Raw genomic sequence first — 12,997 nt, 5'->3', positions numbered from 1 at the left:
AGTAAATACTGAAAAGGAAAAAAAAACAGTATTTCTACAGAAGATTCATCCTGGCAATAGTCACTTTACAGTAGGCTGGTACTACCTGCCTTCTTTCAACCACATGCTATTGTTGAATGTGATATTGTTTTAGATCTACTCAAGAGCTATGGGGCTCATCTTGGATTCCATTGAAAACACACCAAAGTGCATACTGATATTACAACTTTTTAAAGATCAGAAATTATTTATTATATGGTACCAAAACACTAAATCACGTCCATAACAAATAAGGACTTTCATATTATTTTAAGCAGTTGTGCAAGAAGGTTCTAATTCAACAAAGAGGGACACCTCTTATACTTTAACAACTTCTTTGAATTTTCTCTTTATTGTCAAGATAAAAAGAAATCTGGATCCACTTTAGTGAAAGTTTCCAATTGAACTCTTCGTTATGTGTCCCCTGCATCTAGGAATACATAGGATTCCACTTTGTTTTTAGATTGTTGGAGCAAGTTCCAAGACTTGCACATATAGTGAATGGAAGCCACTGGTTGATATATGCTCCTGCACATGGCCATTGTTCTGGCAGGAGCAGACATAAGGACATGGATACTACTCAAGGACAAAATCCTTGGGAGCAACCGTAGGATCTTGAAGCCAACAAGGACAGAATGCACTTTCTGATACACTTTATGTTCCTGCAACACTGCCAAGGCAGCACCAGTGGCATCATTCTGTGCACCTCACATCCCTGTGGAAACCTTGGCAACAGTCCTCCAGGCTCAAGACCAGAAGATCCAGTGGGTTCATTCCAAGCTGTGATTGGTCCATTGCAAATATTGTGAGTGGTCTCTGCAGTCCATTACATTGCTGAGAGTTCCTGGTGACCTGCAGGACTGAGTGCTACATTGACAGTTTCCTTTAGGTTATTGCTCTGGGGTTTTTATTTTCTTAGCTAAGTTTAGGTAGATTTACTCCTTGCCATCTTAGCAGAAAGATGGAAGAACATAGTGTATTATCCTCAAGCTCTTCAGAGAAGGAGATTTTCAATGAACAAGATAGTTTGAAGGTGATCATTAGCTATGGCAGGAGATTTTCCCTGAACAATATAGCATGAAGGAGGAAATCATTGACTATGGAAGCTATGGATATGGAAAGTTGGCCTAGCACCACCGCGTAGTCAATAAGGTTGTAGTGAAAATAATCCTGAAGATGAGAGTTCAACAATTGTTAAATCAAACATGAGATGGACAGGCCGGGAAGGTTGCTCAGCGGTATATGTTTGCCTTACATAAATGAGGCCCTGGGTTCGATTCCTCAACACCACATAAACAGAAAGAGCTGGAAGTGGTGCTGTGGCTCAAGTGGTAGAGCAGTAGACATAACCTGAAGAGTTCAGTGACAATGCCTAGGCCCTAGAGTTCAAGCCCCAGGACCCACAAAAAATTTTTAAATGAGATGGACATTATTAAGATTTTCCGTCACCCAAACATGATCAGGTCATACCAGGTGAGGGAAATGGATGAGCACAAATATTTGGTAGTGGAACTGGCCATCCAGAGACCTCCTTAGACAAATGTGAAAATCATACTGCCTTTTCAAGAATGAAGTCAGGAGTTTATTCAAACAGATTGTGAGGACTGTGCACTACTTTAATGAAACTGAAAATAACTGAAACATTAAACCCAATAACATCGTGTTGGATGACAAAGGCAATGTGAAGTTCAATGACTTTGGCATGAGCATAAGGATTTCCGTAGGGTAGTTGCTGAAGGACATATTTGGTACCTTAATTTTGTCCCTATAAAATATTGCTTCCATGAATATTACAATGGCTGCAAAGTAGATAGCTGGTGCGTGGGAGTCCTCATTTGTATTCTACAGGGATGGCAAATATCCCATTTGAAAGTATGAATTTTAACCTTATACAGGTAATTGTCTTGGAGGCCACATACATTTCTCCATTCATCTGTCTCCAAAAGAACAAAATATCATCTTGAAATGGTAAACTGCATAGCCAAAGCAGAGGCATAGTATACAACAAACAATGGAGATCAGCTCAACCAAATTGAGGGATATTTCCTATGTCCTGATGAGCCACTTGTAATGAGTTAAACCCTATTATTCTTGCACTCTTGTGTGAGATGAGGTACAGCCTGCCTGATACACACAAATCAATATTGGACAGGACATTCGATGAAATCATGGTCATAAATGTTTTGATTTTAAAAAAGTCTTAAAATAGAATGACAGCAGTGAAATTAAATCAGTGCCTTCAATTGTTTCAGTGTGCCCAACTCCTGCAGATAAATAGTATGTATATACGTGTATATCACACAAATATATTACATATTAAATATATGTCCAAAACTTATTTTATACAAAATTAGGGGACAGTGTTATTAGATTTATCCTTGAAAAAAAGATCAACAAAAAATTAAAGATTGCTCACTTTGGCAGCACATATACAAAAATTGGAACAATACAGAGATTAGCATGGCCCTTGTGCAAGAATGACTCGCATATTTGTGAAGCATTCCTGATTTTAAAAAATAAATAAATAAAGACAGATAGAGATCCCAGTTTGAAGTGTGAAAGTAAGTGGAAGGCCCATAAATTCAAATCCTAGTACTGGCCCATAATCATACATTGAATTAATTTTTGTATGTCTTTTATTATAAAAAAATACTGTGCAGAGGGGCTACAATTAAATGAGTAAGGTAATTTCCTATCAAGTATATTTCCTATCAAGCATTGTTGCCTCCTCCTTTGTTTTTCCCCTACCATTCCTTCTCTCCCACCTCCACGAGTATTCTCCCCACCTCCGAAGTTCTAATGTTTGTTTTGAACGTAGGGTCTTGTACATTGCATTTTTACAATGGGTCAACCCGTATCCCTATTTAAGCATTTTATGTTTTCCCTTACCTTCTCCAAATTAGAAAAATGTATATACAAGATGCAGGGTACCAGAATCAAATGCAGTGAAAACAGGAGTTATACCATGGGGGAGGTACAAAGAAAGCAACAAAGAAATCAATTTATAAATATGTTGGAAACAATCACAAGAAAGAAAAAATTATCTTGGGGTTCATTTCGCCTAACATCAACTTGTCTAAAAATGTCTGTTTTTCTCAGACATATACTAGTTATTGCAAATAAGGGAAACCATGGGATCTATGTTTCTTTGGGTATGGCTTATTTCACTTAATATAATTTGTTCCAAGTCTTTCCATTTCCTAACAAATTGGACAAAGAAATTCTATGGAGGCATGGAATTGTGTATATATACCACATTTTCTTGATCCATTCATCAACTGAGGGGTATCTGTGTGGGTTCCATATCTTAGTTATGGTAAATAATGCTGCAATAAACATAGTCGTGCTGGTAGCATTAGTATGATCTTGTTTGTGAACATTTGGGTAAATGCCCAAAAGTTCTAGTTCTGGGTCATAGGGGAGCTCTATGTGGAGTCTTTTGAGGAACCTCCATAAACTTTCCAAAGTGGTTGAACACGTTTACACTCCCACAACAATACAGTAAGGTTTTCTTCTATCCACATCCCCTCCAGAATCTGTTGTTATTAGAGTTCTAGATTATAGCCATTCTAACTGTGGTGAGATGGTACTTCTGCTCTTTTTATTTGCATTTCTTTTATGGCTAGGGAGGTTGAGCATTTCTTCATGTGTCTATTGGCCATCCTTCTTTTCTCTTCAGAGAAGTTTCTTTTTGAGTCTTTAGCCCACTTATTTAGTGAGAAGTGGTTTCTTTGAGGATTTGTTGTTGGGAGATATAATTTTTTGAGTTGCAGGTATATTTTAGATATGAGACTCTTTTCTGTTTAATGGCTAGTGAAGATCTTTTCCCAATCCATAGGCTTTCTATTGATCTTGTTAACTATGTCCTTTGCCATGTAGAAGCTCTGCAATTTCATGCAATCCCATTTGTCCAACCTTTCTTTGATTTGTTGTGTTTCTGGGTCTCCATTAAAAAAAAATTCGGCCTGTGCCAAGGAGACCTAGGGTTTCTCCTATTCCATCCTATTCCATCAGAGTGTCTGCTTTGACTCAGAAGTCTTTGATCCATTTGGAGCTGATTCTGGTGCAGATTGATATATAAGGATCTAGCTTTAGTTTTCTACAAGTGATTAACCAATTTTGCCAGCACAATTTACTTAAGAGGCTTTCTTCCATTCTATTTTTTTAGCTCCATTATCGAAGATTAGGTAGCTATATATCTGTAGGTTCATTTCTGCCTCTTCAATTCTATTCCATTGTTCCTGATGTCCGTTCTTGTGCCAGTACCAAGCTGTTTTAATTACGATGGCTTTGTAGTAGAGTTTGAAATTTGGTATTGATATTCCTTCATCACTGTTCTTTATGTTAAGGATTTTTTTTCTATTCTGGGTTTTTTATTGTTCTATATGAATTTTTGGATAGCCTCTTTAATTCTTTGAAGAAAGGGGTTGGAATATTGATAGGTATTGCATTAAATTGGTAGAAACCCTTGGAAAATATTGCCATTTTCAAGATGTTGATCTTTCCAATCCAGGAGCATGGGAGGTTTTACCACTTTGTAAGTTCTGTTTTGATTTCCCTTTTCATGTTTTTAAAGTTTACATTATAGAGGTCCTTCCCTTCTTTGGTTAAATTAATTCCTAGGTATTTTTTGGGTGGGCTGTTATGAATGGAGTTGCTTTCCTGATTTCAACCACGCTTTTCTCATTGTTGGCATACAGAAAAGCCATTGATTTTTGAGGGTTATTTTTATACCCTGCTCCTTTGCCAAATTTTAAATCAGCTTGAGTAATTTTGGTGATTTGCTTTTCTTTTATGGCTAGAAATGTTGAGCATTTCTTCATGTGTCTATTTGCCATCTCCTTTCCTCTTCAGAGAAGTTTCTCTTTAAAACTTTAGCCCACTTATTTATTGCGCAGTTGTTTCTTTGTGGATTTCTTGTTGGAGGTTTTATTTTTGTGAGTTCCAAGCACATTTTAGATATGAGATCCTTGTCTGTTGTATGGCTAATCTTCTCCTAATCGGTGGGCTTTCTATGGATTTTGCTAGGTATGTCCTTTGCCATGCACAAGCTCTGCACTTTCATGAAATCCCATTTGTGTAACTTTGATTTGTTGTGTTTCTGGGTCTCTATTAAGGAAATTTTGACTTGTGCCAAGGAGACCTAGTGTTTCTCCTATTCTTTCCATTACTGTTTTCAGGGTGTCTGCTTTGACTCTGAGGTTGACAATTACTTTTGTAAACCGAAACTTGTTTGTTTTTTCCATCTTTTGTGTTCATAGGAGTGTCTGTATTATGTGTAAACAGGCTGTTCTACAAGGTATCTTTCAGGGTGGTAGAGTAGTTATTATATGGCTGTATGTATTTTATAACGACATAGAGCTTTCTCATGACTTACCTACATGAATCTTTTAATGTTATATAAGGGCCAAGAAGAATGCCAAACTTACATTTTTGTGTCTATCTCCATCCTATTTCTCCCTATTGTCTAGTGGTTTATGTAACACTCAGCATAACTGACACTGGCACATGGAACAGACATGGACTTGATGGATCTTGGCTGTGAGATGGCCCCAAATACAGTAAATATCAGAATCAATGAGATCGAAGCAGTTGTCCAAGGTGCCTAGTTGTATTAACATCCTTGGCTTCCAATGGTCTCACCTGCCTCGGTCAGAAGCCTGTTAATGGTCTGTCACCATCAAAGCTCATACTGAAGTTTAACTATTCAATGTAGCAGTGTCAGGAGGTAGAAACCTTAAAAGATGTTTCAGTCATAAATGGATAAATGTTATCTCATCAACTCTCAAGGGACTAACGTTATCACTGTTATCAGTTGTTAAAAGCAACCTATGCCCCTTAATCCCTGTCATTCTAGCACATGCCATAATGCTGAGATCCTCTGTGATATGATGCACCTACGGGGCCTTGTCCCATGTGCTACCATGCTATATAGACTTTCCAGCTACTACTATTAGGCTTGAAATAGACCTTATATTCCTCATGAAGTATACAGGTTAATTGATTTTAAACAATGACAAAATGGACTGAGATTTTATTCCTTTTGTCTTTTTCATGGAACTGAGGATTAAACTGAGGGCCTTAAACTTACTAGGCACATAACTTGCCACTTGTGCCTACATGCACCCAACTCTTTTTCTTTCTTTCTCAGTTTGCTTTTCATATAGGATCTTGTGCTAACTTCACCCAAGTCACCCTTAGTACCCCATGCTCCTATACCTCTACCTCTCAATATCTGGGATTACATGACTGTGACACCACAGTTTGCCCATTAGACCATACTACTCTTTAGGGGAAAGAGATACAGATCCCTGAGATGTTTATGTGGGTTTGTGTGTCTGGTTGTGTGCTTGTGTGTGTGTGTGTGTGTGTGTGTGTGTGTGTGTGTGTGTGTGTGTGTGTGTGTGTGTGTGTGTGTATCCACGTGAACTGTTCTTGATGATTTACTTAGTACCTTGGGTGAATCTTCCTTAAGAATCTGTATTCTTAATTCATTCCACTGAAAAAGAAATATTTCTCTGTGTACTAAAGGCTCATAACTATAATTCTAGCTCTTCAGAATGCTGAGATTTTTGACATTATTAATGTTATCCCAGGTATTAACCCAATGTTATCCCAATGTTATGCCAGGTGTGCCAGGAAAAGTCCATGACACTCTTATCTCCATTTCATCACCAGAAAAGTCAGAAATGGAGCTGTGGTTTAAGTAATAGAGTAATATTCTTGAGGAAAAACATAGGAATAGCACCTAGGCTTTTATCAAGGCTCAGGACCCATACATAATATCCAGAAAGCATTTGTGCTATTACAATGAGCTCTTATGCTATTGCAAGTCACAATTATGTCTAATGGATTGTCTCTACAGGCCAGTTGCAGTAAAAAAAATTTTTTTGTAGTGCTCACTTTGGCAGCACATATACTAAAATTGGAATGATACAGAGATTAGCATGGTCCCTGCACAAGGATGACATGCAAATATGTGAAGCGTTCCATATTTTTTTTTTAAAGAATCTTGTATTACTTCATAAGATATGTTCTTTCTGGACCATCTTTATGCCTCATTTTTCTCTCTGGAATGATATTGAAATAGAGAAAATATTCAGTGAGGAATTTGGTTTCTGGATCCCTCCCTCATTCATTATTGACATGTTCTGTCTTTTTATTTTTTGGCAGTCCTGGAGCATGAACTGAGGGCCTGGGCACTGTCACTGAGCTTCTTTTTTGCACAAGCCTTGCACCCTTTGACCTGAGCCACAGGGCAACTTCTGGCTTTTTCTGTTTATGTGGTACTAAGTAATTGAACCCAGGGCTACATGCATGCTAGGAAAGCACTCTACCACTAAACCACATTCCAAGCCCCATGTCCTCTTTTTAACATATGTCTAACATGTTTAGCTCTGTCCCATCTCTGAAGCCACGGCCATTGCTCTTGAATCTATCCTCAATTTAACTCCTAACTGTGTTTCATTACCTATAACTGCCAAAATATTTTCCACTCCACCCAAGGAACTATCTTTCATTTTCTTAAATTTCACACTTCATTGGTTAATGTCAAACAATAACTCAACATTACCAGTGTCTGAAATTGAGGACACTTAGAATAATAAATAGCTTTTTCCAATGTTTTTCTTTTTTTAATTCTGAGGATTCAACTCTGGTTTCTGCGCAATCCTTCAGCTCTTCAGCTCAAAGTGAGTGCTATACCAGTTGAGCTACAGTACCACTTCCAGCTTTCTGAGTGGTTTATTGGAGTTAAACCTTTCATTCCCAGGCTGCCTTTGAACTGGGAACCTCAGATTTCATCCTCCAGATAGCTAGGATTACAGGAATGAGCCACCAGTGCCCAGATAATAAATAGCTTTTTTTTTTTGGGGGGGGGGGTCCGGTCATGGGCCTGAACTCTGGCCTGGGCGCTGTCCCTCATCTCTTCAGCTCAAGGCTAGCACTGTACCAATTGAGCCACAATGCCACTTCCGGCTTTTTTTTTCTGCGTATTTGGTGCTGAGGAATCGAACCCAGGGCCTCATGCATGCAAGGCAAGCGCTCCACCTCTGAGCCACCTTCCCAGCCCCAATAAATAGCTTTTAATGTGTGTCAGGTGATACACAACAACTCAGACCCTTGGGAAGTCTTTTATCTTCCAGTCGGGCATGATCTAACCCCACTATATGCTCTGGTAGATAACAAAATTAAACAGATTCTACAAATGTAATTAGTTCCCACAAGAGTTGGTATGAGTTATTTCCAAGGTGTGAGTGCAAATTAAGGCCTTTCTAGAAGTCAGTGATGCAAACAGAATGAATCAAACAGTAAGGAGAATATGTTTCTCAAGAAAGTATGGGGATGCCTAGGAGCTGACAACAGTGGCTGTATGATAGGAGACCAGAAAGCAGAAACCACAGTCTCACCACCACAGAACCTAAACCCTACTAAGCATCTCATAAGCTTGTAAGAGATCCCCACATTCTGTGAGAGACTATAGGCTAGTGGCCCCTGCTAGAAACTGAGCAGCTACTATAGACAAACCACACCCAAGTTACCAGCCCAATCTTATATCCTACAATAGTTGGTATTCAGTGGCCAAACAAATTAATTTGTGATAATTTGCCACAAAACATGACAAAATAAATGCATATCTCAGACTGCTGGTGTCTTACACCTGTAATCCCAGCTACATAGGAGGCTGAAATCTGAGGATCCAGATTCAAAGGGATCCCAAGCAGCAATGTCTGTGATATTCATTTTGCCAATAAATAGCTAAAAACTGGAAATGGTGGTGTGGCTTAAGTTGCTGTTCACTATTGAGCCATGGTTCTCCTTTTAGCTCTCTTTCAATTATTTTCATAAGTTTTAATTTTCTTTACAACGAATGACATATTTTTTGTTAGTTAGTTCTTAGTATGCTTTTATTGGATTGCTTTGGTATGAACAACTCGGGATTGAACTCATACCTCATTTATGGGAAGAAAGAGATCTAGCGATGGGGAAAAAATCAGTTGTTTAAGGATACAGGTGGACCTGTTGCAACAATGAGAAGTACAAGTTGTCATGTCCAAAACGAGCTTTACAACGTCGGTCTGGGGGGGGGAAGGGGGGAAGGAAAAGGATTGGGATTGGGGGGGAGGGGGGAGGCTGGGAAGGGATGTGAAGGGTAAACACAGGAGGAGGCTGCAATGCTTGGTAAGAAATGTACGCATTATCCTGCCCATGTAATTGTAACTCCTCTGTACAGTATGTTCACAAATAAAATAAAATTACATTTAAAACAACAACAAAAAAAGAAATCTAGCACCTAAGTCACAATTCAGTTGTGGCAGTTTTTTGTTTGTTTGTTTGTTTTTATTTGTCGTGGGGATTGACTTCTGGGCCTCGGTGCTATCCCTAAGCTCTTCAGCTCAAGGCTAATGCTCTACCACTTTAGCTACAGTGCCAATTCCAGTTTTCTGTGTGGTTCCTTGGAGATAAGAGTCTCATGGACTTTTCCTTCCTGGGCTAGCTTTGAATCGTGATCCTCAGATTTCAGCCTCCTGAGTAGTTAGGATTTTATGTGTGAGCCACCACCACCCGGCTATGGTAGGTTTTTTTTTTTTTTTTTTTTTAGCAATTTGAATTTCTTATTTTTGTCCTAATTTAATTTAATATTTTATTTTTTTAATCCCAGGGAATTGAGTATAGGATCCTTTATATGTATGTATGTGCATGCTTTTGTGTACATATGTGCCAATACTGAGGCTTGAATTTCCTTAACTTTTTCCAAGCAAGGCTGACACTATACCACTTGAATCACACCTTCAGTATTTTCATTGCTGCTTAGTTGAAGGTAAGAATCTCTGATTTGCTACTTTGAAGGCTTAGTTTTTTGATGACAGTTAAGAGCCAAACTGTGAGGTCTCCTTACCACTTCCCTCTAATATCTACTTAGGAAAAGCTGGAAGTGTCACTGTGGCTCAAGAGGTAGAGCACTAGCATTAATGAAAAGCAACTCATATAAAGTGCCTAGGCCTGATTTAAACCCGGTGTCCTGCAGGTTAAACAAAGAAACTCTGAATTGTCTGACAAGTCTAGTTTTAAAACATGATCTTATCAATCTCAGCCTCTGAAATTGCTAGATTTACAGGTTTAAGCCTTTAGTAATGGTGATAGTTTTCTATTATTATTGACAGATGCTTTAAAAAACACATAATGTAGCTAACAGTGGCTCATGGATATAGTCCTTGATATTATGGACACTGAGAAGCTTGGTGTGAAGTTGGGCCTAATGACAGAATGTCTATGAGTCTTATCTCTAATTAACAACCAAAAGGTTGGATGTAGAACTGTGGCCCAAGTTTTAAAGTCATAACCTTGAGCAGAAAAATTTTAGGGACAATGTTCAGGCAATGCATGCAAACCCAAGATCAGCACAAAAATTAAAATAAATAGAACATAAAATAATCCTAGGTATGGCTAGTGACAGTTTGCCTAGTTTTCCTAAAATTCTTAGTTTGATAGCCACCACAAAGATAAATAGACAAACCAAAAAATTATGTATCCATAGCCAGATGAAACGTTTGCTTAGAAATCTGCACTAATTATATTTTTAAAAACATTTCTTACACTCTTTAATTTAGAAAATTAGCCCCAAAATAATGCCAGTTGAAGAGAAATTGTATGTGATGACTACTTCAGAAACAATACATTTTTTAGTTTTTTAAAAGGAGATGTCACGGATGTCACGTATTTATCAACTTATATATATATATATATATATATATATATATATATATATATATATATATATATATATAATTAGTAAATAAATTTCAACTAAATATTAACTTCATTGTCCTCTAAATTGAAGTGTTGACCTATATTTTATATCAGAATGAGCATTTACTCGTTTCATTTTTAAAAGTCAATTTAAGTTTTCTATTCAAATTTTATACACAAAGAATGTGTTTGGTGTTCTAGGAAAGTTCTCCAAAAGTTAATGTAGAGCAGTATGTAGGGCCATTGTGAGATTAACTAGGAATTCTGAGCCATGAAAGACTAAAGTTTTAAAGTTGAAATAAATACATGTCAGAGATATAGAAACAAAACTTGGGTTTCTAGGGATAGACTTTCAAACCATTTCAACACATTTGGCTGGGTAGATGGTGCTACATTTGGTAATTTTGCTTCACTCGAAAATTCTTGTTGAGGTTTTTGTGTGTAAGAAGAAAATCCCTTTGCTTTCGTATTTATGAACTTCATGTTAAAACTTTAGCAATGGACCTTCTGTGGCCCCTTTTTAACTGGAAGTATTTCAAGATTTCTAAGACCTCAAAATCCTTTTGTACTCTCAGCCAGGCTGTTTTGAACTATTTACTTTCAAATTTATTAGCATAATCCATTTATCATTGTAGGGAGGAGAATCCTATGTGAATAAAGTCTACTTGCTAGAGTTGTTTGTAAGTAATGAAGCATTGGGTATTTTGGGGTTAGCCTCTGTAGAATAGACTGGATTGAGATGACATTCCCATGATTTATAGGTAAAATCACCCTCTTCCACTAGAGGTGCAGGATCAAATGAATGATGGGCATTGGTTTAAGGTTTCTTTTATTTTACTATGTATGAATCTTCCATCATATATATATATATATATATATGGCTTGAATCTTCCTGATACGTTGTTTTATATACATTTGGTTTTACACGATGTGAATTATAGTTTTTTAAATTAAATAAGCAGGACATTTGGCTTTAATCATGTAAGAATTTGATTAATTTTAAGAGGAAAAATATCATCAGAATTAAATTAGGTTATCATCATTCGAAAATAAATATTGAAAAGATATAAAGCAGAAGAATTTATGGGGTGCTTAATATATTCAGCCTTTCTTGTTTATAAGGTTTGTTGTGACCTGATGGTAATAGATTTGCAATGGGTAAAAGTGTTGTTGGTCACATAGAGTTGTTACTTCAGCAAATGTATGAGAATGTCTGATGATGTTGAACCCTAGGTTTCTGAGAGGAAAAACACAGATATAAGTCCTCAAAGATGCTGACTAAAATGAATGAAATTCACACTCCATTAATAGGAGGGAAGGGCACCATTTTGTTTGCTGTCTTCAACAGCCAAATGCATTTTTCTCTGTAGGTGATTATAAGCAAAGAGGAGATTGTAGACAGACTCAATTCGTGGATCCAATTCAATGAAGAGAATAAGGAGATGTCTGGATGGCTGGTGTAGACGAACAACAATTCTACATACAGCAGACAGCATTATTGAAGAAAGGTTTGAGAAGTTTCAGAAGGTGAGCAAGCAGTGTCCAGGCAGGTGTAGTTTGAACACCCTTCTCACTGCTGAGAATCTCATGTTACAGGCAAGTTTTCTTATAAGGATTGAAAGGAACAGTTGCTTCTTCTGCATTGGCAAGTCTGATAGGAGAAGGGGCTTGTGTCTCCTAAAGTATCTTGGTGTCTCAGAACCCTGAAGGAGTCTAGTTATTGCAAAAGAGCAGAGGTCATTCATGATTAAATTGATGATTTCATGTAGTCACTAGGCCTCAGATGTAATGTAGTTCAGTAACACATGTAACAAGAATTCATGTAGTTAAATGAAATTGAGTTATATCCACTTGTGAATTAGAAGTAAATTAGAAGTAGATTAGAAGATATCCATGAGAGAAATCAGTGGGGCTGTTGTATCAAGAAAGTAAGAACAAACCACATTTTGAATTTGTTTAGTGAGCACTTCTTGACTTTCCAACGTTTCCCTATGAAATTGCATTAACTCTCATATATGATGAGAATTTCTCAATTACAAAACTCTATAAGACGCATGCCATGTTTGTGGCTAAGAAATAAATGCGTTGGGGGCCAGGCACTAACGGCTCAATCCTATAATCTTAACTATTCAGAAGTCTGCAAACTGAAGATTGAAGTTCAAATCCAGTCCAGACAAAAATCTCCCTTTAGTTCTCCAAAACCATGGAAATGTAACTTTACCTCAAGTTA

The 12,997-nt window shown here is 37.4% G+C and overlaps 2 non-coding genes across 2 annotated transcripts; both read left to right on the top strand.

The window, feature by feature from the left end:
- Positions 1-2,426: 2,426 nt before the first annotated feature.
- On the top strand, positions 2,427-2,530 carry LOC138818865 (U6 spliceosomal RNA). The gene has a single exon (XR_011369245.1). It is a non-coding gene; the product is annotated as a U6 spliceosomal RNA (small nuclear RNA).
- Positions 2,531-6,913: 4,383 nt separating this feature from the next.
- On the top strand, positions 6,914-7,017 carry LOC138818864 (U6 spliceosomal RNA). Its single transcript, XR_011369244.1, has one exon. It is a non-coding gene; the product is annotated as a U6 spliceosomal RNA (small nuclear RNA).
- Positions 7,018-12,997: the final 5,980 nt, after the last annotated feature.

This window comes from Dipodomys merriami, unplaced genomic scaffold (genome assembly GCF_024711535.1).
Source record: "Dipodomys merriami isolate MVZ:Mamm:240054 unplaced genomic scaffold, mDipMer1.0.p SCAF_784, whole genome shotgun sequence".
NCBI classification, from domain to species: domain Eukaryota; kingdom Metazoa; phylum Chordata; class Mammalia; order Rodentia; family Heteromyidae; genus Dipodomys; species Dipodomys merriami.
Note: the sequence above shows the minus strand (reverse complement) of the source record. Positions and strands in the feature narration are given on the sequence as shown.